This window comes from Pipistrellus hanaki, assembly GCF_964339955.1.
Source record: "Pipistrellus hanaki genome assembly, chromosome: 6".
Lineage (NCBI taxonomy): Eukaryota > Metazoa > Chordata > Mammalia > Chiroptera > Vespertilionidae > Pipistrellus > Pipistrellus hanaki.
This window is the reverse complement of record NC_140508.1, coordinates 19,327,176-19,349,389: the sequence shown is the minus strand read 5'-3', so window position 1 is coordinate 19,349,389 and position 22,214 is coordinate 19,327,176. Positions and strand designations below refer to the sequence as shown.

Below are 22,214 nucleotides of genomic sequence, written 5' to 3'. Positions count from 1 at the left end.
TAAAAAAAGGGTACTGTGCTCAAATGGAGCCTTGGTTGCCTAAAAGGGTAAGTGGCTCTTGTTTAGTTAAACTGGTAGCTCTCTGTCACAAGAAGGCCTCCCCAAGGCATCATGCATTAGTCCTATTGGAGCCTGATCCAGTGTTGAGGGCAGATCTTAGAGCTGGTTCTTTTCTCTCCAGACAAGTGGACTTTGCCATAAAAAATTTTACCATATGTGATAACACTTAGCATGTGTGCAAGTGTACACACACATACACACACACACACTCACACATGTCTAATGCTGCCTCTTGTTTAGCTAAGGAGAAGAGTTCTCAGAAGGTACCTGGCCAAAGAGGGCATGAAGGGTTACAGCTTCTCAGAGCCATGGCTTTCTCCATTGCCTGCTGGTCTTTAGGAACCAAAAGGGGGACAGAACTTCCCTGTGGACTCCAGGCCCAGACTCCAGCCCTAGTGCCTAGCCCACTGGCCCACAGGGCTCCCAGACAGACAGGTCTGATGAGTGTGTCTTACTAGTGGGCAGGGTTTTGGGGGCTAGTGGCATAGTGAAGGTGGTTAGGAACTTGGAAAGGATGGAACATTCTATTTTTTAAAATGTGCTTGTCCCAATTGAGAGGTGCTGTAGGTATAAAGTACACTCTGGATTTGGAGGAGTTAGTATAAAAAGAACATAAAAGATCTCATTATTTTTAAAATCGATTATATAACATGAAAATTAATTTTACTTAAAAAAAACCTTATCAATATGCCTACTAGAAGATTTAAAATTACATATGTGGCTCTTATTTGAAGTGTTTGTTATATTTCTATTGCACTGATTTAAGGCATGTGGGCTTTAACTAGTGTCAGGATAGTCTGGAGAATAAGAAAGTTCGTTTTCGATATATATGGAGGAGGATCCAAGATGGCTGCTCGGGTATACACCTAGCCGCAGCAGCTCACAACAATTTCAAAGGAATACAACTAAAATGTAGAGTGGACATTGCCCAGAGCTACAGGTAGTCGACTGACTGAAAACTCTACAATAGGAAGGAGGGAGAAAACCAGAAGGAAAATCAGAGGAGCTGAAAAAAAGCCTAAGGTACGGAGACATGCTGCGCGCTCGCACGCACGCGCGCGCGGAGAGGTCGCAGCCGGAGAGGAGGAGAGGGCTGGGTGTTGCCTGGCGTTCCCTAGCAGGAAGGAAATAGAACCCCCAGCCTGGGCTGAACCCCCGAACCGGCAGCGCTGAGCCCCAAGTTATGTGCCAGACCCTGGGGACCCAGGCTCCGGCAGGGGGAGACAATCCCGGGGGACGGCGAAATGCGGGGCCCCCGGAGTCGCGCGCACATGGCGCGCAGAGGACTGAATGTTGACTCTGATGCTGGATTACCCTAGCCGGAAGAAACAAAGCCTCAGGCGGCAGCTCTGAGCCTCAGTCCAGACCTCCCCGAACTCCAGGTCTGGGCCAGTCCCTGGGGACCCAGGCTCGGGCAGGGGGAGACGGGGCTGCAAGGTGGAGTCCTGGGAGCGCGGCGAAAGGCCGAGCCCCCGGAGTCGCGCACACTGTGCGCAGAGGACAGTCTGTTGACTCTGATCCTGGACTCCCCTAGTGGGAGGGAGAAAGAAAGCTCCAGACTGGAGGAACGCCACGAGGAGCAGGAGCCCCTGCCGGACACCGGCCAGCTGGGCGCCAGCAAGGAGCCGGGCGACGGGGCCCCCAGTGGGGGGGGGTGCCCCTGAGCCTTCGACTGCTGAGCGCTGGCAACGGAGCCAAGGACGGGGGCTGCTTCCTGGGCGGCGCCGACCCCGGCAACAGGCTGGAGCAGCGCGGGAGCCCGCGGAGAACAAAGGGGTGCCACAGGCCAACCTGCTGAGCTCCCAGGACAAGGAGGAAGAAACCAAAGAAGTTCTCAATGTGAAGAAATCAAGTGAGAGCAAATGATAGTAAAATTACTTAAGAAAGAATACAAAGAAGATCTTGAAAAATCAAAGACTAAGTCAGAACTCAACGCACCAGCCAACATTGCAACATAAATGCGTTTTGTTGTTTTTTTTAAAAAAAGAAAAAAAAAAGAAGAGAAAAAAGGGACAGAATGTTGGAACAGCGGCGACCAGGCCTAGAGTGGCCAGGCACAAGGCAGTGGCAGCTGGGCCCGGAGCAGCAGTGGCCAGGCCCCAGAACAGCAGCAGCCAGAACAAGAGCATCAACGGCCAGCACTGGAGCAGCCAGACCTGGGGCAGTGGCAGCCAGGCCTGAGGCAGAGGCGGCCAAGCCCAGGGTGGCCAGTCCAGGAACACCCAGACACGGAGTGGCTGGGCCCGGAGAAGCCCGGCCCAGAGCAGCCGGGTTGGGAGCAGCCAGGCCCAGAACAGCAGTAGACAACCACGAAGAATCCAGGCTGGGAGCGGCCAGGCTCGGAGCAGCCGGGTCGGGTGCGGCCAGGCCCGGAGCAGCGGCGGCCAGGCTGGGAGCGGCCAGGCCCGGAGCAGCTGGGTCTTGTGTGGCCAGGCCTGGAGCAGCGGCTGCCAGGCTAGGAGCGGCCAGGTCCGGAGCAGCAGCTGCCAGGCTGGGAGCAGTCAGGTCCAGAGCAGCCGGGTCTGGTGTGGCCAGGCCCGGAGCAGCGGCTGCCAGGCTGGGAGCGGCCAGGCCCGGAGCAGCAGCTGCCAGGCTGGGAGCGGCCAGGCCCGGAGCAGCCGGGTCTGGTGCGGCCAGGCCCGGAGCAGCGGCTGCCAGGCTGGGAGCGGCCAGGCCCGGAGCAGCCGGGTCTGGTGCGGCCAGGCCCGGAGCAGCGGCTGCCAGGCTGGGAGCGGCCAGGCCCGGAGCAGCCGGGTCTGGTGCGGCCAGGCCCGGAGCAGCGGCTGCCAGGCTGGGAGCGGCCAGGCCCGGAGCAGCAGCTGCCAGGCTGGGAGCGGCCAGGCCCGGAGCAGCCGGGTCTGGTGCGGCCAGGCCAGGAGCAGCGGCTGCCAGGCTGGGAGCGGCCAGGCCCGGAGCAGCCGGGTCTGGTGTGGCCAGGCCAGGAGCAGCGGCTGCCAGGCTGGGAGCGGCCAGGCCCGGAGCAGCCGGGTCTGGTGCGGCCAGGCCAGGAGCAGCGGCTGCCAGGCTGGGAGCGGCCAGGCCCGGAGCAGCCGGGTCTGGTGCGACCAGGCCCGGAGCAGTGGCTGCCAGGCTGGGAGTGGCCAGGCCTGGAGAAGCGGCTGCCAGGCTAGGAGCGGCCAGGCCCGGAGCAGCCGGGTCTGGTGCGGCCAGGCCCGGAGCAGCGGCGGCCAGGCTGGGAGTGGCCAGGCCCGGAGCAGCCGGGTCTGGTGTGGCCAGGCCCGGAGCAGCGGCTGCCAGGCTGGGAGCGGCCAGGCCCGGAGCAGCCGGGTCTGGTGCGGCCAGGCCAGGAGCAGCGGCTGCCAGGCTGGGAGCGGCCAGGCCCGGAGCAGCAGCTGCCAGGCTGGGAGCGTCCAGGCCCGGAGCAGCCGGGTCTGGTGCGGCCAGGCCCGGAGCAGCGACTGCCAGGCTGGGAGCGGCCAGGCCCGGAGCAGCAGCTGCCAGGCTGGGAGCGGCCAGGCCCGGAGCAGCCGGGTCTGGTGCGGCCAGGCCAGGAGCAGCGGCTGCCAGGCTGGGAGCGGCCAGGCCTGGAGCAGCCGGGTCTGGTGCGGCCAGGCCAGGAGCAGCGGCTGCCAGGCTGGGAGCGGCCAGGCCCGGAGCAGCCGGGTCTGGTGCGGCCAGGCCAGGAGCAATGGCTGCCAGGCTGGGAGCAGCCAGGCCCGGAGCAGCGGCTGTCAGGCTGGGAGCGGCCAGGCCCGGAGCGGCCGGGACCGGAGCAACCGGTCCCAGAGCAGCCGGGTCGGGTGCGGCCAGGCCTGTAGCAGCAACAGCCAAGTCCAGAGCAACTAGGTCGGGAGCGGCAGTGACCAGACCCGGAGCAGCTGGTTGTGGAACGAACCAGAGCAACAGAGGCCAGGCCCGGAGCAGCCAGGCCCGAAACAGCTCGCTCCTCGCCTGTACCTGCCCACGGCTGCCTCTCAGACATGGCTGGAAACTTTTGCGGGAACTTGAGGGTCTGCTGAATCAAGTGATGAAGGCTTAGATCTGGATGTGTTGAGTTAGTATAGCGCTGGGGTGTTGATCTGTAAGTGCCTTGGGTGGGGCCTGGATGAGGCTGGTTGACCTATTTGGAAATGTCTTTTGTGTGAAGTGTATCATTGGGCATGTGGAGGTATTATTGATATGAGATAATGCTAAGTAACAGATTTACTATCTGAAAAGGGATTTACTATCGGGGAAAGGGAGGGAGGAAGAGACTGAACATAAACTGTGCACCTATGGATGAGGACAATGGGGGATGGGGAGGGGGTGGAGGGTGGGGTGGGAACCTGGTGGAGGGGGGAAGAAATGAGGAACCTTTGTAATAATATGAACAATAAAGATTGATTTGAAAAAAAAAAAAATAAAATAAAATAAAAAAAAAAAAAAAAAAAAAAGAAAGTTCGTTTTCACACAGAGTGGTATTGGCTGCCTCTAGGTCTCATCAAAAGGATTACTTTCCTTAGGGACAGTTGAGAATTTTCCCCAACAAAGAGTGAGGAAGTAGTGTGTGTGTGTGTGTGTGTGTGTGTGTGCGCGCGCGCGTCCATATATATCTAAGTTGCCCAGGACTTTGAGATTAAAGTGACTATAATTTTAATTGTAAACTGTGAACTTTCTTCTATCTACATATCTTTCTCCAGATCTCATGATGTTATATTATGGGAAAACTGCATGAGGATTATTTGATGTAGTAAAATAAATGTTTGATCTCAATCTGGGGGAGATAATAGATCAACTGAAGGACTTATATACATGCATATAAGTACAACCAATGGACACAAAACTCTGGGGAGGGAGGGCATGTATGGGAGGGGGTGGGCAATGATATATGTACAAAGATAATAATTTAATAAAAAATAATAATATAAAAAAACAAATTAAAAAAATCAATAAAAAATTAAAAAAATGTTTGATCTCAAGAGAGCAAGAAAGTGCATTTACTGTTGAAATAAATTTGGTTTAAATAAAAATGTTTTTATATACAGAGAGGTGATTTTGTTGATGACTGGCTTGTTGGTTACTCATTTATAGAGAGCAATGTGTGGTTCAAGATTTTTCTTCAAATGAAATTGTTCACTTAAAAGTGTTTTTCTATGTCTCCTCTTTATTCTAACAGAGTTTTTCATATTAATGGCCAAATTATAACTTTTAAAAAGTTAAAACCTAATTCTCATACGAATGGATATGGAGCAAATATCAAAGACTTAATTAATTCACTAATGAGGATGCCAGTCAGATGGCTGTGGGATCAGGGGAGGCTGTGAGAGACTGATGGGAATGAAGAGTCAGCTGCAGAATGTTAGAATAGATTGCTGAGGTAAATATGAATTGCTTAATGGCATTTGAATGGTATGTTAGGAGTTTCTCTCTTTCTGCAGAACTCATTTGCAGGTTCTCAGTCTTCTAATATGTAACTTTGTAGAGTCTGGGCCCTTATCCATAGTAAACAGTAAGTCACAGAAGTTACGTTCTCCGAGAATCAGGTTGGGTTTATAGATTTGGTCCAGGACACGACTGAGACCGTGCCCAGACATATTTTGGCCCCATTTCCAAATTCTGGCTAATTTCCTTCAATAGAACAGGCTCATCCCATCTTCTCCAGCGTTAAATTCCCTGGGGCCTTTTGCACTCTTGTAAACTCTAAGTGGACTTTTGGATATTTCAGGATCATGAGGTCACAATCTGATCTAGCCTGCAGTTTGAATCTTAATGACAGGGCCTGGATGTGCTAGGAGAATGACCTGGAGGCCATGCATTGCTTAGAGCAGTGCTTCTCTAACTGTGGGTGGGGAAGGGCCAGTATTTTTTGTAGTCGTGTTTGTTTTTTTCTGTTAGTATTTTTGTTTTTCACGTCCAGTCTATTGGGGATGAATACTATTATATAACCATGCACAGCAATGTTGAGTTGCTGCAAACATTTCTGAATATCTGTCTATGCGTACTTACCCTCCTCACAGACCTTCACAGACAGTTTGGGGCACATAGTAGTCTGTTGCCTTTGCTTTGAGCTGCATTGGTTTGGAGAAATCTCCCCTAGCACAGAGGCAAGATGCAGCACCTTCACCTGCGCCAGTAGTGCACTGGGGGGGCTGTGGGGTAGTTAACTCCACCTCCTTTGGTCTCCACCAGCCCTGCAAGCTGCTCAAAATACATGTATGACGTACGTCAGCGGGATGGGTTTGCAGTGCAGATACAGCTTCAAGACGTATCTTGCTTCCTAGCCAAATTGCCACTGCAAAACCCCTTCTCTATGGAAACTCTGCAGCCATCCAGCTGGCCACCCATAGGAAGAAAGGACTTTCTGTTAGACCACTGTTTCACTCTTGGTCTTCACACACGTTGCAAAGAAGACTTAGCAATGTGCAGAGTACATTATTTCCCAGCCTTTGTTACAGAATAAGGCATTTTGAAAAGAAATGTACATAAAAAATAAAATCCCCATTAGCTCAGGGATATTATTGATCTTTTGGAAGAGGTTGGCTTTTCTTTCAAAGGGCATCGTCAAACCTTTATCAATCATTACATAAAAATGGACTTGTATTTAAAAGTTACTTACAAACACATCAATGAAACCCCTTGCTATCTCTTAAGTATAGAATGACATTTTCCTTCCTAGCAACTTCCATTTCCTCTAGCCTCATGTTGCAGGGAGCTTCTGTAAGTGATGTGACCTTGCTCTGTTGAGATGTGTGGCAGGTTGTCCTTCTGGAATCAACGTGTGCCTGTCCTATCCAGGTGTTTGCAGTTAGGAGGCACTGTCAGGGTGAGGGGTGGGGAGGGGAGGTACAGTGCCTCCAAGGGTCTCTGCCAAGTTAGGATAATTGTACCTATATTCTTTGGTAGTGCTGTTTTTTTTGATGGTCTTCCTTCTGCCCTTGGCTGTGGTATTTCCCTGGTGAGGGGAGAAGTTACGTCTCCTTGGAAATGGGCTGATTTACCTTGTGGCTACGTCAGGTCAGAGTGTAGCAAATCTGTGTTTGTTACCTCCACAACTCTGCGGTCTGTGTAATGCTCACCCAGCTTGCTGCTTACCCAAGGTCTTTGTGCATGGGAGAAATATTTGGGGGGATTTGATCAGGTGGTTGAATGCCTAAGCTATGCGCCTAGGGACCAGGGGCAGTACAGTCATATTAATTGAATAAGCATGGTGACCTGAATATTAGAGAACAAAACTTATAAACAGGGAGGGTCAGTTTTAAAAGTTCAGTTTTTTACTTTTTTCTCTAAATCCAAGAATCTGGCCATTCTGGGCCTACATAGAATGATGGCGGCAGTTGTTGCCTCTGCGTCTCAGCTGCCTCCTTTGCAGGTGGCATTTCTCACACTCGGACTCTTCACATCAGCCGTATGTTCCTGATCTCCTGCAGGAATTAGTTTTGAGTCCCTTGATTTCAAATGCCCTTGGTGGTAAATGTGGGGATGCTAAGTAGTGGCCAACTCTCCTCTGAGCATGGGTCAGTTTCCAAAGTCAACATGTAAAGTGGAATTGGATATAGCCCCAATGACCCAGAAAAATCCCTCGAGGAGCCTGTGGTTTTGCACAGACAGTAAGGTCCATATTTATATAAATCTTTGTTCTGTGTCCCAGTGTGCATGAGGAAATCCATAAAGGGTCATTGATGGTGACTCTTGTGAGCCACCGTTCTTCCTTATCATCCTCGTGTTTGGATAAACAAGTTATCATTCCACTCTCCTGTGGTTATTTTTCCTCTGTGACTCTCCATCCCTTCTGTTTCTTCTTGGAAAGTATTGAAGGAGCCTCAGCCCACCTATCTGGATCCTGAAGTCTCAGGTCATGACTGTGCCTGAGACCTGTGGGTTATATCCATAGGTCTCCCCAGATGGTTGGACAGCGCTCCCCTCTGCATTACCTGTGGCAGAAGCTTACCGAGGGCAGTGGTAGGCAGAATATCCAGGACAATGGGAATCATCATCACTTTATTTTTATTTATTTATTTTTAAAAAATATATTTTATTGATTTTGTACAGAGAGGAAGGGAGAGAGATAGAGAGTTAGAAACATCAATGAGAGAGAGTCATCGATCAGCTGCCTCTTGCACACCCCCTACTGGGGATATGCCCGCAACCAAGGTACATGCCCTTGACCGGAATCGAACCCTGGACCCTTCAGTCTCCAAGCCGACACTCTATCCATTGAGCCAAACCGGTCTCGGCATGGGAGAAAATTTTCTATTAAAACAATATAAATTTATTAAAATAAAACATTTTATTGATTTTAGAGAGAGAGAGGAAGGGAGATGGAGAGATAGGAACATCAATGAGAGAGAAACATCAACATTGAATGGCTGCCTCCTGCACATCCCCTTCCATGGATTAAGCCTGTAGTCCCAGGTATGTGTCCTGACCTGGAAGTGAACCAGTGATCTTTTGGGCGCATGGGTCAATGCTCAACCACTGAGCCACACTAGCTGTGCAAAACTATAGAAACAGTTTTATAAAGTAAATCTATATCAAGGTTCTTTTAAAAAAAAAATAGAGCTTTTGACAAAATAAAGGATGGCATTATACTTTCACAACCTTATTAAAATATTCTGAGAACTTTTCTATGGACAGTTTGAAGATAAACAGTGACAGTGTTTATTTTGTTAAGGATTCACATACAAAATAAGCTGCTTATTTAAAATTACTAAAAAGATTTATAAATCTCACTCATATCTTTAATAATCAGTCAGTTTATTTTTATAAGATTGGCATTTCTAATAAAATTATATCCCATGACCTACAGTTTTATCTAATAAGATAAGCTTTATAAAAGCATAAAGGAAAAATCAGTACCTCAGTTATTTTAAATTGTTTCATCCCTAGAAAGAACTGAATACTTAAGACTAGCCTGTAGCTTAGAACACTGTGGGAAAAAAATCCACGGCACTGTTTTTGAAACAATAGCCCTTATGGAGGTGGTGGATGTTACATGTCTGATTGCATATTGGTGTGCCTCTGGCCATAGGCGACAGTACCACCGAAGCCGTGTCTTCCTGTGCTGGGTTAGTTCAGAGTACCAGTCTGTGTTTTCTCCTTTGGCCATTTGTGAGTTAAGAAGGTTGGAGAGATTTCAAACAGTTTTTACCTCGTTGGATACTGGCTATTTTTGTATTCCTATAAATATTCTTGAGATTTTAATTAAGTTACAGTTTGATTCTTATGGGTCTTTTATGATTTACTGAGGCCAGAGCATTGTTCAGTCTGGGCCTTATTATTCCCTTTCTGAGTACCCTACCCACTGCACCTTGGATTACGAGGTTCTACATTCTGGCTGGAGGGAGCAGGCACGGTTCCCAGCCCTGCACCAGCACCAGGCACCTCTAATCCTTTCCCTCCTTGAGTAGTTTCCTCACTCACAGGCATGATATGCAGCGCTCTCCTCTCTGGATTCTGCCCTGAGCACTTTAGCTGCCTGGGCATCCAGGATTCCCAATTTCATCTTATTCACCCAGGGGTCCTCCCAGCTCTGCCTCAGTTCCCCTGTCTATCCTGAGGCCTGGAAACTCTCTCACATGGTGAGCAGGGGCTGCGGAAGTCTCACCTTGTTGGTTTCCTGTATCAGAGATCACTAGCCTTTGTTGCTTTATGTCTAGTGTCTTGAAAACTTTTTTATATTTGTCTTTTCTTTCTTTTTTGGTTTGAGGTGGAAGGGTGAGTCTGGTTCCTTGTGCTCCATCTTGGACAGAAACAGAGGTCTCAGGACAGAAGTGCTGCTTTTTAAAATCTTGATTCAGTATAACCTTTTCTCTCCTATGGGTTGTTCTGGCTCACAGTCCTCTCTTTAGGTCAAGGATGGTATCTGGGTTGCCTTGAAGTTTTTTTCTTCTTTGTGTTGTTTATTTAGGCCCAGATCTTATTTAAGAACCAGCTTCTCTTCTTCCACAAACCATTCTTCACTGACTCCCCTGCGCATGGGACTTTCCTTTCTAAGTACTTAGAAATGGTGGCAGTCAGAAGTGCGCCGTCCTGCAGCGTTCCATCTTTGTTTTACAGCCATTAGGGCTTGTCTTTGTAAACTTCTTGAGCCAGGGGTTCTTATTTATACTTTTCGTGCCTTTCATAGGGATTAGCACAGAAATAAGCCCATAGAACATCACCAAATAATTGTTGGAAATAGTCACCTTTTTTTTTTTTTTTGTCAAAGGATGCCAAGAGGATATCATATTGAGAATTACTGTGTGTGTGTGTGTGTGTGTGTGTGTGTGTGTGTGTGTGTGTGTATACAGTATATGTGATAGGGTAAGGTTGAAGTAGTGGTTCTCACCTACGGTCAGATGTGAGCAAGACCGTCCTGCTGCTCTAGCAGTCTCCCTCAGTCTGTGTTTCAGGTGGCTTTTATTCACCGTGAAATTGGAACTTGACCTGAGATACCACACAAAAGTAAACCTTAACAATTGAGACAAATACCCTAAAATCAGGCCATTCTCCTCTCATATAGACTTCCTGATAAAGCAGCAGAGCATCTGCAGAGGTACTCGATGGAAAGAAAGCCCTCAAATGCACACACTCGAGATCGGCAGGCTTTTTCGATACCTGTCTACTGTGACTCTCTCAGTTAAAGAGGCCAAGATCTTCCACTGACTCACATGGAACCCATTTCACCAATAGCTGTGCTGATGCTGGAGTCTTTTCTTTCTTCAGTCCATCTGAAGTTCCTTCCCATACAGACCTCCCTCCTCGCCACACCACATAAGGTACCAATTTCAGCAGAGGGGTCTGGCAGCGCTCTGGTGGTTAAACTGTCACTAGATCTCCCTATAATGGGATTACCATTTTAATGCCTTCCCTTCCCTCCCCGCCCAGGATTTCCATTTCCCCAGTGTTTCTTGTATTCCTGGGGCCTTGGCTGCAGGGGAGCTGTTCTCAGAGCTCACTGCAGCCTTTGCTGCCCCTCGGTGGCCTCCTGCTGAGGCTGGCACACTGGGCATCTTTTGCAGAGGTCACTCTTTGAAAGATGCCTTTTTGTGAGCTTCTTCCAAATGGTCTTTCTTCCTAGTGCTTGTCTTCTTGGCATTTTAAGAGCTGTTTCATGAAGTGTCTGACTTTTTAAGTTCCTACTGACAATACAAAAATTTTAGACAGCCATTCCTCTCCCCCCCCCCTCCCGCCCTGGCCTTCTTTCTCCATCAGAAACATCCTCTTGTCAAAGTCTTCCCAGGGTCCCTATGTGTGGGTGAGGACTCAACTCTCCATTTTTCTTTGATGAATTAGCCCAGCAGCATGTCACACTGCTTTTGGGAACATTGCACTCTGTTTAACATCTGGGGAATGGGCCACAGTGGCTACAAGGGTGGTTGTTTCTGGTCCAGACAGACTGGATAGGTTCTTGGAGCAGGACTAAGGATTTGGGGGGGAGGGCTGTCTTCATCTTCAGCATCTGGCAGGGCTAAGGACTTGGGGGGGTCTTCATCTTTAGCATCTAACCACAGCTCTCTTTACTCCTCAGTTCAAGCATTGTGTCATTCCGGACTTTTTTTTACTTTGACTTATCACTGGTCCACTGAACATGCTCTTTCTCTAGACTGATATATTATCTTGCTAACATGGGCTATAACCCATTCTTACAGGCTCTACTTAATACCGTGGAATCCTTGTGTTCCTCAGGGCAGGTTCTGTCTTCCTTGTTTGCATCCCCTTCTGGACCTGCCACGGTTATAGATAGTGTGGGTCATTATTAGATGTTTTCATCGTCTTGATGTGGGTGATCTGTCAAGACCTCATCGTGGTCTGGGTTCTCATCCAGATCAAGGGACCTCAAACCTCTACTCTACCTAGAATTGTGAAACAGACGGTGTGGAGCTCTCTGAACTTCAGTTTACCCGTCTATCAAATGAGATGATTGTGAGGCCTACCTGCCCTCCCAGATCATTGTAAGATTCAAATGAAAGAAAGGATGTGAAAGGGGCTAGCAGGTGAGCATAGAGAGTTTTTGTGTCAAATAATTAAACCTCTTTGGTTCCATTTTCCTAGCTTGTGAAATCAGAAATCTGTACTAGATGTGTATTTTTGGACCAAATAATCTTTTCGATTTTCCCATTTCTGAGCTGTGGGTTTATTTATATATTCACCTTTAACCTGAGATACCATGTCATTAGGCCCCATGTTCTAATGCATCACTGTGTGACTCATGTTGAAGCTGTTCTCATTGGCATGAATCCCCATATTCTGTGCCATCACTTCTTGCTGCAGGGATAATGATTTTTACTTTAAAGTTCTCTTCTGGTTGGACCTAATTTTAGAACTTCTCCTTGCTTGTACTATTCACAAGTAGACTAATTAGGAAAAATGTTTTTTCCCCCTTAGTTAATTCAGTGATTCCTGGCATATAAATGGGCTGATTAAGAGCACATCCTGGGTGATGGGTTTAATCGGTTCTGCTTCCTTTGGTGCTGCATTAACTAAGCTGGAGGCAGCCGGTTACTGGCCATCCTCTAGGTTGGGTCCAGTGAGGGTGCTCTTTAGAAGAACTCAGATCCCTTCTCTCATTGTCCTGCACAGCCGAGAGCAGCTGAGAGTATTAATTTGAATTAATACCTAAGTCCTGGAGGAGTTTTAAAAATTTTCTCAGAACAAACTTGTTTCTTACTTCAATTAGAAGATTTGTTTAACAGGCAGTATCTCAGTGCCTCAAAGAGGGACTGGGCTGCTGATACTCCTGGCCATTCGGCCAAATCCCTGGGAGTGATATATACCAATGTCTATTGTTTAGGGCAGGGGTCCTCAAACTTTTTAAAGTGGGGGCCAGATCACGGTCCCTCAGAGAGCTGGAGGGCCGGACTATATGAACTACTAATTCCTACTGTAACACCTTGGCTGTGCTCACTGCCCAAAAAACCTGGCGGGCCGGATCAGACTCCTCTGCTGGCCGCATGTGGCCCGCGGGCCGTAGTTTGAAGACCCCTGGTTTAGGGCTTTTAACAGGATGCCTCTGGTTCCAGTACCCAGGCCCATCCTAGATCCCAGCCTCTGCAGGTCTTATTGTCCCCAGTTTCATGCTCAGTCAGAGCCTGAGGCCAGTCCTGACTTGGACCCTAGGGTGGGCCAACTAGGGCTCTGCCTTCACCATATCTGCCATTGCTCAGCTCTGATAGTGGGTATTGGCCCTGAGTCCTGCCACACACCTTTCTCTCTCCTTCTCCATCCCCCTGTGGAGGTAGCAAAGCCTGTCCCTGAGCTCAAACCCAGGGAACCTTCTTGTGGAAGAATGCTGCTGCCACCGCCTGGACTGCTCCTTTACCTGGGCTCTGCTTGGCCACAGCGCATGCTGAGCTGGCCTTTGCGGATGCTGGGGAGCTGCTCTGCACATTTTCCTTCTCTCTGGTGTGACTCTTCCCAGGGTGCCTCTCCTGTGGTGTTCCCACCACTGGGCCTGGCCCTGAGCTGGGCTATAGCTGAGAAACATCAGAAGAACAGGCTAAACCAAACCAAGTCACCAAGTAAAGCAGGCATTCCCGAGCTTCTATTGTGGTGGAAGAAGAGGTTGAAACTTCTTGTTTAAAATGCGAATCTGGGATTGTCTGTGGATATAATCTGTAAAGTGATGGCTAATCAAAAAGGCAAAGCTGTTTTTGCTTCGTCCTCTACTTACAAATTCCTTGGACTCCCAAAGTTTTAAAAATTAGGGTATCAGGTTCTAATTAGTAGGTTTTCTGTTCTGTGAGAACAATGGAGGTTCTGCTTTTACTTGGAGGACTTCGGTGTTGAATCACTGGTACATAGATATTCCAGGTGTTTTTGGAGTCTGTCATTGGCACTGACTATTGTTTGGTATAGTTTATGTCATGTTTGACCCACAATTTGAGTAATTTGAGGTTGGACCTACCTACCTACAATACTTTAAAAGTTTCTGCTAAAGAAATGCCAACGCTGCTATAATCATGGTTTACTAGAATTTTCAAACTACTTTAGGTTTTTGGCATTCAATAAAACCCAGCACATTTCTATGACACCTTTTCCATTCATTTTTAAAGCCACGTGCTATTTTGAGCAAATGTAATCCATGTGGTTCTTTTTACTCAGTTCATCTAAATGTTGGTTAAGGAATTGAACTCTTTGATATCCCAGAAGCATTTAGATTCCTTCCTTAAAAAGAAAAGGTTATAATGATTCTCCACTTCCCAGGAAGGAGAAATAACATTTAAGACTGAGGAGGGCGCACAGCCATCATGGCTCAGTGATTGAGCATCTCCCTATGAACCAGGAGGTCAGTCACAGTTCAATTCTGGTCAGGGCACATGCCTGGGTTGGGGGGTAGATCCCCAATGAGGGGGCGTGCATGAAGCAGCCGGTCAATGATTCTCTCTTATCATTGATGTTTCTATCTCTTTCTCCCTCTCCCTTCCTCTCTGAAATCAATAAAAATGTATTTCAAAAAAAGACTAAGGAAAGCACTTGAATTGCAAACGCGTCTGGATTCTGACATGTGGAGTCTGACTGGTTGGAGCAGCGTGACATCCTCCTGGTTCCTCCATGCAGAGGCCGGACTCTCAGGATGACACAACTAGGTCTGCTTTCTGATTCCTCCAAGGTGTGGATCTAACCTGTCAGAGACATTTGGGGCTTTCTTACATCTGAAAGGTGTTTTGAAAGGAGATTTTTCAGTCTTTTAAAAATAATGCAACAGACCAACTTAAGGTTTTATTAATTCGGATTTAAGTAAAAGAATTTATTTCTGTAATAAAACCAGTTTATCTTCTTTTGTGATAATAAGAGTTCTTTTTCCTTTAATCTTTCTGTCTATTCCCATAGAAAACTTAGAGTTTAAACAAAATATAACCAGCAAAGACTTTAAAAAATACATAAAAAATTAAATTTTTCTTATTGTTTACACTATTACAGATGTCTCCTTATGCTCTCCTCCCTTTGCCCACCTTCATGCAGCCCCTGCTACCACTCTGTCTCTGTCCATGGGCTGCATGTATATGTACTTTGGTTACTCTCTTCACCTTGTTTTAATTTTTGAAGGAAATCCATACTATTTTCCACAGTGCCTACACCAGTCATTCCCACCAGTAGTATACTAGGGTTAGGGTTAGGATAAGATGCCTCCAGCTCATGTCTTCTGTTACGACCTTCCCAAAAGCATCTAGCAAACTTCCCCTTATGTTCATGGCCACAATTGTATTGCATACTTTTGTCTTAGTCTCAGAACCTGGCAACATATATGGTGTGCCCACACCATAATGGGTTAAAGTGAGTCCCTGTGAAGGACCTGGCTGGTCGAAGGGTGGTACATTCAATAGTTCTGCTAACAAGGGAGAAGGTGGGGTGGAGTTGGTGGGCAGGACAGGGAAGGGTCTCCCAGTGTGGGTGCCAGCAGTGATACCTCTGAGAGCAGCATTGTAGTTCACAAAATGCACTACGTGTGCTGAGTTTTTGTTGTAGATAGTCATGTCCTTCCTTGCCTTAGTAAACAGAATGGAGTTTTTCTGTTTTTGTATGAGCTCTTGATTATAAACATTAAGCACACAAAAGGGTGTAAATTCCATTTTTTAGGTACAGTGTGGAGAAACCCAAGAATGAGGACAAGATGGCAGCAGCAAAGTAGCCAAAGATGGGAAGTGATGAAAGGAAGGTTGCAAGTGTTCATGGACGGTTAAGCATATCCCTATTATCCATACCAGCACAGGTAGAGCAGTTACTATGTAGAACAGGGGTCTTCAAACTACGGCCCGCGGGCCACATGCGGCCCGCAGAGGAGTCTGATCCAGCCCGCCAGGTTTTTTGGGCAGTGAGCGCAGCCGAGGTGTTATAGTAGGAATTAGTAGTTCATATAGTCCGGCCCTCCAGCTCTCTGAGGGACCGTGATCTGGCCCCCACTTTAAAAAGTTTGAGGACCCCTGATGTAGAAGGTAGCATCAGGCTGTTGAGGTTCTTAGGCTACCCAAGTTGGCTTATGTCAATAAAAGATTTATGTTGTAATGGGGAAGAGCATCCTTGAGCACCCACCCATAGGGAAAGGAAGTGGAAGAGAGGAACAGAGGCCTATGCAAGTGTGTGATTTTTTAATGACCAGTATCTCTTCCTGCTAGGAAACTGGGCCCAGCAATGGCCTGGAATTCTGATCAGTCAGAATTCTCTCCCTCTGGGGGAGAAGCAAGGGAAGGAGGTGGGGAGAGAGGCCGGCAGACGGTGCTCATTTTTCTTCCCTGTGCACACTTTTAGCCCAAATAGGAGGCAGCTATAGGATGGTCCAGCTTCAAGCATCCTGACTTCATTCAGATGGTTTCTGCTTAGAGATGAGTAAAAAGCCTCCTTTCTGTTCTCCAGAAAGCTGTCTGCCTGCTCTCCATCTATAAGTCTGTCTCTACTTTGCTTGGTATTTCAGTTTGTTCATTAAATTTCACATGTGAGTGAAATCATATGGTACTTACCTTACTTATTTCTTACTTACTCTTACTGACTTATTTCACTTAGTATATTGATCTCCAGGTCTATCCATGCTGTCGTAAAGGGTAAACTTTTCTTCCTTTTTTACGGCAGAGTAGTATTCCACGGTGCAAATGTACCACGGCTTTTTTATCCACTCATCTACTGATGGACACTTGGGCTGCTTCCCAGTTTTTGATGCCATTTTCTATGCATGTTGTTCCAGTCATCTTGAGTAAGATGCCATGCTGGTCTCACTTTGAACTCTCTAAGATGTTTCCTGATTGGCTTGCCCTTGGGGCCCATTTCCAAGCACACCTGGTTTTCAGTTGACTCACATCTCTCTCTGGTGGCAACAGTCAGTGCTATCATCATACCGTAGCACACTAGTGTTTCCTCAGACCCGCCTCCTTGTCTTAACTGTGTTTCAGCTGATATCTAAGCAAGCAACTTCCAACAGGTTTTCAGCGTTTTCTTTCATTTCTGCATCCCGGTCTGTCTGATGTGGCATTTTATCCCTTACAATTCAAACAGACCTTTCAAGGTGGTTAGAGGCAGATGCTGAGCAGTGCTGGAGTCGTCTCCCCCCTTCCCCCCCGTTCGCTCTATTCTCTGGCTGTTCCCCTGCAGATGGGTGCTGGGGTTGGTTCTAGAGACTAGCAGCTGTGTGTGCTCCTCCCACCATCTGGACTGTTTTGTTTTAGATTTGTACCAGACATTGGAGTGTCCTCAAGTTCACTTGTTCAGAGTCCTCAGAGGTTCAGGGATATTTCTGAATTTACAGGGGTGGAGTGGGAAGGCCTCTGATATAGATGGTCTATAAATAATTGATTGAACCTGAAATATAGACATTTATCTTGCTGGCCTGACCCTTTTAGTGGCAGTGGAGGCATTTTCTATTCATGACTTGTCAAACTCACTCTTCATGTATTAGTCCAGAAATGTTCTCAGTCTTGATTTAATAATTGAAAATCATGCAATTTATTTGTCAGCCACATATTTACCTTAATTCTCATCATGAAATTGCATGGTTCAAGCACTCTGCCACCATAAATGCAGCAGTGATGCAGGGGCAGGAGGTTGCCAATCCAGGTTTTTTCCCCTTACCAGGTTGCTGACATTAATTCAGTCATTTAAAAAATATATATATTTTATTGATTTTTTACAGAGAGGAAAGGAGAGAGATAGAGAGCTAGAAACGTCGATGAGAGAGAAACATCGACCAGCTGCCTCTTGCACACCCCCCACCAGGGATGTGCCCGCAACCAATATACAAGCCCTTGACCGGAATCGAACCGGGGACCTTTCAGTCCACAGACCGACGCTCTACCACTGAGCCAAACCAGCTTCGGCTAATTCAGTCATTTAATCATCTTTTAAAAGTCAGCTGCAGTCATCAAAATGTAAGTGCCTTGTGCATGGACCCTGAAGAGGTTCCATCTTAAAAAAAAAAAAAAAAATATATATATATATATATATATATATATATATATATATATATATATATATATATAAATTTTTTTATTGTTTAAAGTATTATCATACATATGTTTCATTTTTCCCCAATTGACTCCCTCCCACCACTCCCACCCCCAAAGGCAAGCCCCCACTGCCCCAGTGTCTGTGTCCTTTGGTTATGCTAATATGCATGCATATAATTCCTCTGGTTGATCTCTAACATCTTTCCCCTCCCCTGCCATTTGTCTCTGGATCTATTTTTGTTCCTCAGTTTATGTTGATCGTTATATCTCACATATGATTGAGATCATGTGATATTTATCTTTCTCCAACTGGCTTATTTTGCTTAGCATAATGCTCTTCAGGTTCATCTATGCTGTTGCAAATGGTAAAAATTCCTTCTTTTTTACTGCAGTGTAGTAGTCCATTGTGTAGATGTACCATAGTTTTTTTTAATGCACTCATCTGCTGATGGATATTTAGGCTATTTCCAAATTTTAGCTATTGTAGATTGTGCTGCTATGAACATAGGGGTGCATATATACTTTCTGATTGGTGTTTCTGTTTCTTGGGATATATTCCTAGAAGTGGAATTACTGGGTCAAACGGGAGTTCCCTTTTTAACTTTTTGAGGAGACTCCATACTGTTTTCCTCAGTGGCTGCACCATTCTGCATTCCCACCAGCAGTGCATGAGGGTTCCTTTCTCTCCACATCCTCGCCAGCACTTGTCATTTGTTAATTTGTTGATACTAGCCATTCTGACAGGTGTGAGGTGGTACCTCATTGTTGTTTTGATTTGCATCTCTCAGATGATTAGTGACCCTGAGCATGTTTTCATATGTTTCTCGGCCTTCTGTATGTAAGAGGTTCCATCTTGGAGATGTTTCAGAGGTAGGTGAGTTGGAATAACTGGGAACTCTGCTCTTTGTTGACAGGAAGTTAGGCTCAGTACAATCACTCCTTTGACCTCTGAGAAGATCCAGGTTTAGTTTCAGGGGCTTTTCCATCTTCTTTTTCTTCCTCCTGTCCTCTTTCATGGGGGACAGATGACCTTTCAGGTGGTAACTAATGTCATTTGTAGAACTTTTGCTCCCAGTACAGACAAAGGAGATGGGAACAAAATATTTTCCTGAGATGTTAATTGCAGTGGGGGCCAGAAGGGACTTGAAGTTGACGTCATCTTTCCCAGAAAAGGGAATAAAATTCTGGAGACTGAGGCTGAAGTGACCATCTTTGCATTTCTGGTGGTCTTGGCCATCTGGTGCGGATAGTGTGTGGAGTCCCATGTGCTGGGGCCTGTGGCGGTGGTAATGAGCAGAGTGATGGTGTGGTCCTTCACAGGTGTGTGGTGGCAAGGTGGAGTATAGACCCCAGGTCTTGTGTAGGTAGTCCTAGTCAGAGCCTGAGGTAGAAGCTCCTAAGAGTGAGTTCTGGTGCTACACGTCAGACTGTGATTGCTCCCTGAGAGCTCTTGGAGTGTGGGTGCAGCTGAGATTGCTCTGAGAACCTGGAAAGAAGCTCTGAGAGAAAACCAGGATGCTGGAGCTGAAACTTTGAAGATGATGAGGATGGGGTGACAGGAGATTCCAAGCTTGAATGTACTAGTAGACCTGGGCAGGAACAGGGTGGTGGAGTGGGGTGGCATAGCTTGGAATTCCTACAGCACAAGAGGCAGTGTGAGGGTAGGTGGGAAATAAAACCAGTGAAGCAGTCTGAGGCCAATCATGGAGACTTTTCTGTAACATGTAGAGGATTTGATTGTTGGCTTGATTGTAGTGAGTGAGCGTTGAAATGGAGAGCTTGAGAGAACCAAAGAGTGGGAGCTGATGGCTAAGAGAGTGGAATATTGGGTTCTAACTTTTCTGAAGGTGAGCACTTCTGCGGGGGGGGGGGGGGGGGGGAGTAGGGGGGTTGGGGGAGAGTGGTGCTGTAGTGAGGAGGCCCATGAACTTTGAGGGATAGGACCTGATTGGAAATAGTGCTGCTCAGGGTGACAGCAAGGCCTGGGACAGAGACTGTGATAGCAGCTCTGTCGGAGCCAGAGAAGGGGGATAGAAGGTTGTGTGGACCCAGGCTCTGGATGCCAAAAAGATTTTCCTCAGTGGGGTGATATGGGTTGGGACAGCGGAGGGAGAGAAATAGGAGGAGGCAGGCTCATTTTGGGTAGTGGGAGGAGGGCATGGTGGAGTGAAAGTCCTGCACTGGAGGCTGTCGGCGGAGCAATGTCCATATGGGAGAGATGGTCGAAGTTAGGGCAGGTGGTGGTTTAATATAGAAGAGGGGTGTTTACCGAAAGGGAACTGTAGGAAAGAGAGCAAGAGCTTGGATTAGATGTCTGGCTTAGACCACTTGCTGGACTGTAGAATCCCATCAGGGCACCAGGAGAGCCCTGAGGCCAGGCTGGTGGGATGAGCTGGCTAAAGGTTCCACTGGCGGGTGGGAAGATGGAAGACAGTCACATGAGTTGGCTTCTTGGTCCGCGACAGCAGCATGGCATGGCTGTGGGACAGGAATTCCTCTCCCAACAACCCTCCCATCAGCCCCCTCCAAAGCCACTTGCTGCAGTGTAATGGAGAACCGTGCTCCCTCTGTGTCCCCAGTTTACAGTGAGCCATCTAGTCCAGTGGTTCTCAAAGTTTAAGGTGCACATGAACCCCTTGGGAGGGGTTTGTTTCAGTGGGCCTGAGTGTCTGCCTTTCCAGCCAGCTCCCAGGGCATACTTGGAGCATCTTGGAACAGCTAGAGACCAGCCCCATTTCCAAACAAGTTGTTGCTACTCAGCCCCTCTGTGTTGGTGTCTGGATGTGAGAATCTGGAAAGTAAAGGGAAGTAGAATATCCAAGTGATTTGGCCTTACAATGTCAACTGTTTTGGAGGCCTTATTTGCATAAGAAACTTGATAGCAAACCTGTTTAGGATGTGACAGGTTTTTCTCATAGCTCAGAGCAGAGCTGACATGTTAGGAAAGCACCTGAACTATACCCCCAGGTACAGTTGAAGCAGGAAAATCAGTAAGATGGCTGTGAGCATTGCATCTATCCTTGAATTTCATTGTGAGCAAACCTTTTGTCAGGAGGTGCTAATTCCTGATGGCATTCTGAAAATGAGTTGGGCTGATGATGAAGATATCTTGGAGCGGGTTAGAGCAGCTTTTGCTTGTACCAAAAAGCTGATGTTTTTATGGATACATTTTCGCCCACAGAAATGGAATTCATGAGAGTTTTGTGGTGGTGTGCTAACATTTCTTTTTAGAAATTAGTGGCAATAATAACTAACACTATATTTCTAATTAAGTTGCCTGCTACATCTCTGGCTCCCAGTGGGTTATGTACATATGGGCCCTAAGATTAAACAAGGGCACTCAGAACTGAGGTTTCTATGAAATTCACACATGCATCATAGTAACACTATTGAAGAGCACTTTCTCTTCTCTACAGGCTGCATACTTGAGAACTGTAAGTTTGTAATCAATAGTGGACTTTTGTTGTACTTTTCAGATTTCTGTTTGGAGGCAAGTCAGATTGTTGGAGCTATTTGGGCAAAGGTATGACTGAAAATGAAGTGTCATCACTCACATGTTTTAAGAATATTTTATTGTATAATATTTGATAGCTGAAGAATTCTGCAGCACACATCCTATATAATAAAAGGCTAATATGCAAATAGACTGAATGGCGGAACAACCGGAACAACCAGAACAACCGAACAACTGAACAACCAAACAATTAGTTGCTATGATGTGTGCTGATCACAAGGGGGCGTGTGCGGCACATGGCGGGCATTGGCCATGGTGGGATGCTCCCACTCACTGCAGTCCCACCCACTGCTCACACCCACTGCCGGCACTGGCCCCGCTTACATCCATAGCCAGCACCAGGGCCACCATTTGCACCTGCTGCCAGTGCCTGGTGCCAGTCCTGACCACTTGGTACTATCAGCAGGTGTGAATAGTGGCTGTTGGTCTGGATACCCCTGAGGGCTTCTCCACCTCCCCCTCCTCCTGTGGGGCAATTGGGGCAGCAGCCACCACTTGCACCCACTGACTGTGCCACCCCTCTTGCACCCGCTGCTGGCCCCCAGCCCCAATCGCTCCATGCTGTCAGTGGGTGCAAACGGGGCTGGCACCATCAGTGCATGGGAGTGGTGGTGGCAGGAGCAGGGCTGCTGGCAGACAGGGGACTGGGGACATGGTAGGGTCATGGAGGGGCCAGGCAGGGTCATGGAGGATGGGCCGAGATCCGCCCCATGCCTACTGCAGGCTTGTTGCCCACAGTTTCTTTTAAGGTACACGAAATTTTACACTGGGCCCCTAGCCCAATGATG

At 47.5% G+C, this 22,214-nt stretch overlaps 1 protein-coding gene across 1 annotated transcript in view; it reads left to right on the top strand.

Moving 5' to 3' along the window:
• DTD1 (D-aminoacyl-tRNA deacylase 1) overlaps positions 1-22,214 on the top strand; it is a 154,591-nt gene that overhangs the window by 105,307 nt on the left and 27,070 nt on the right. The window lies entirely within an intron of this gene.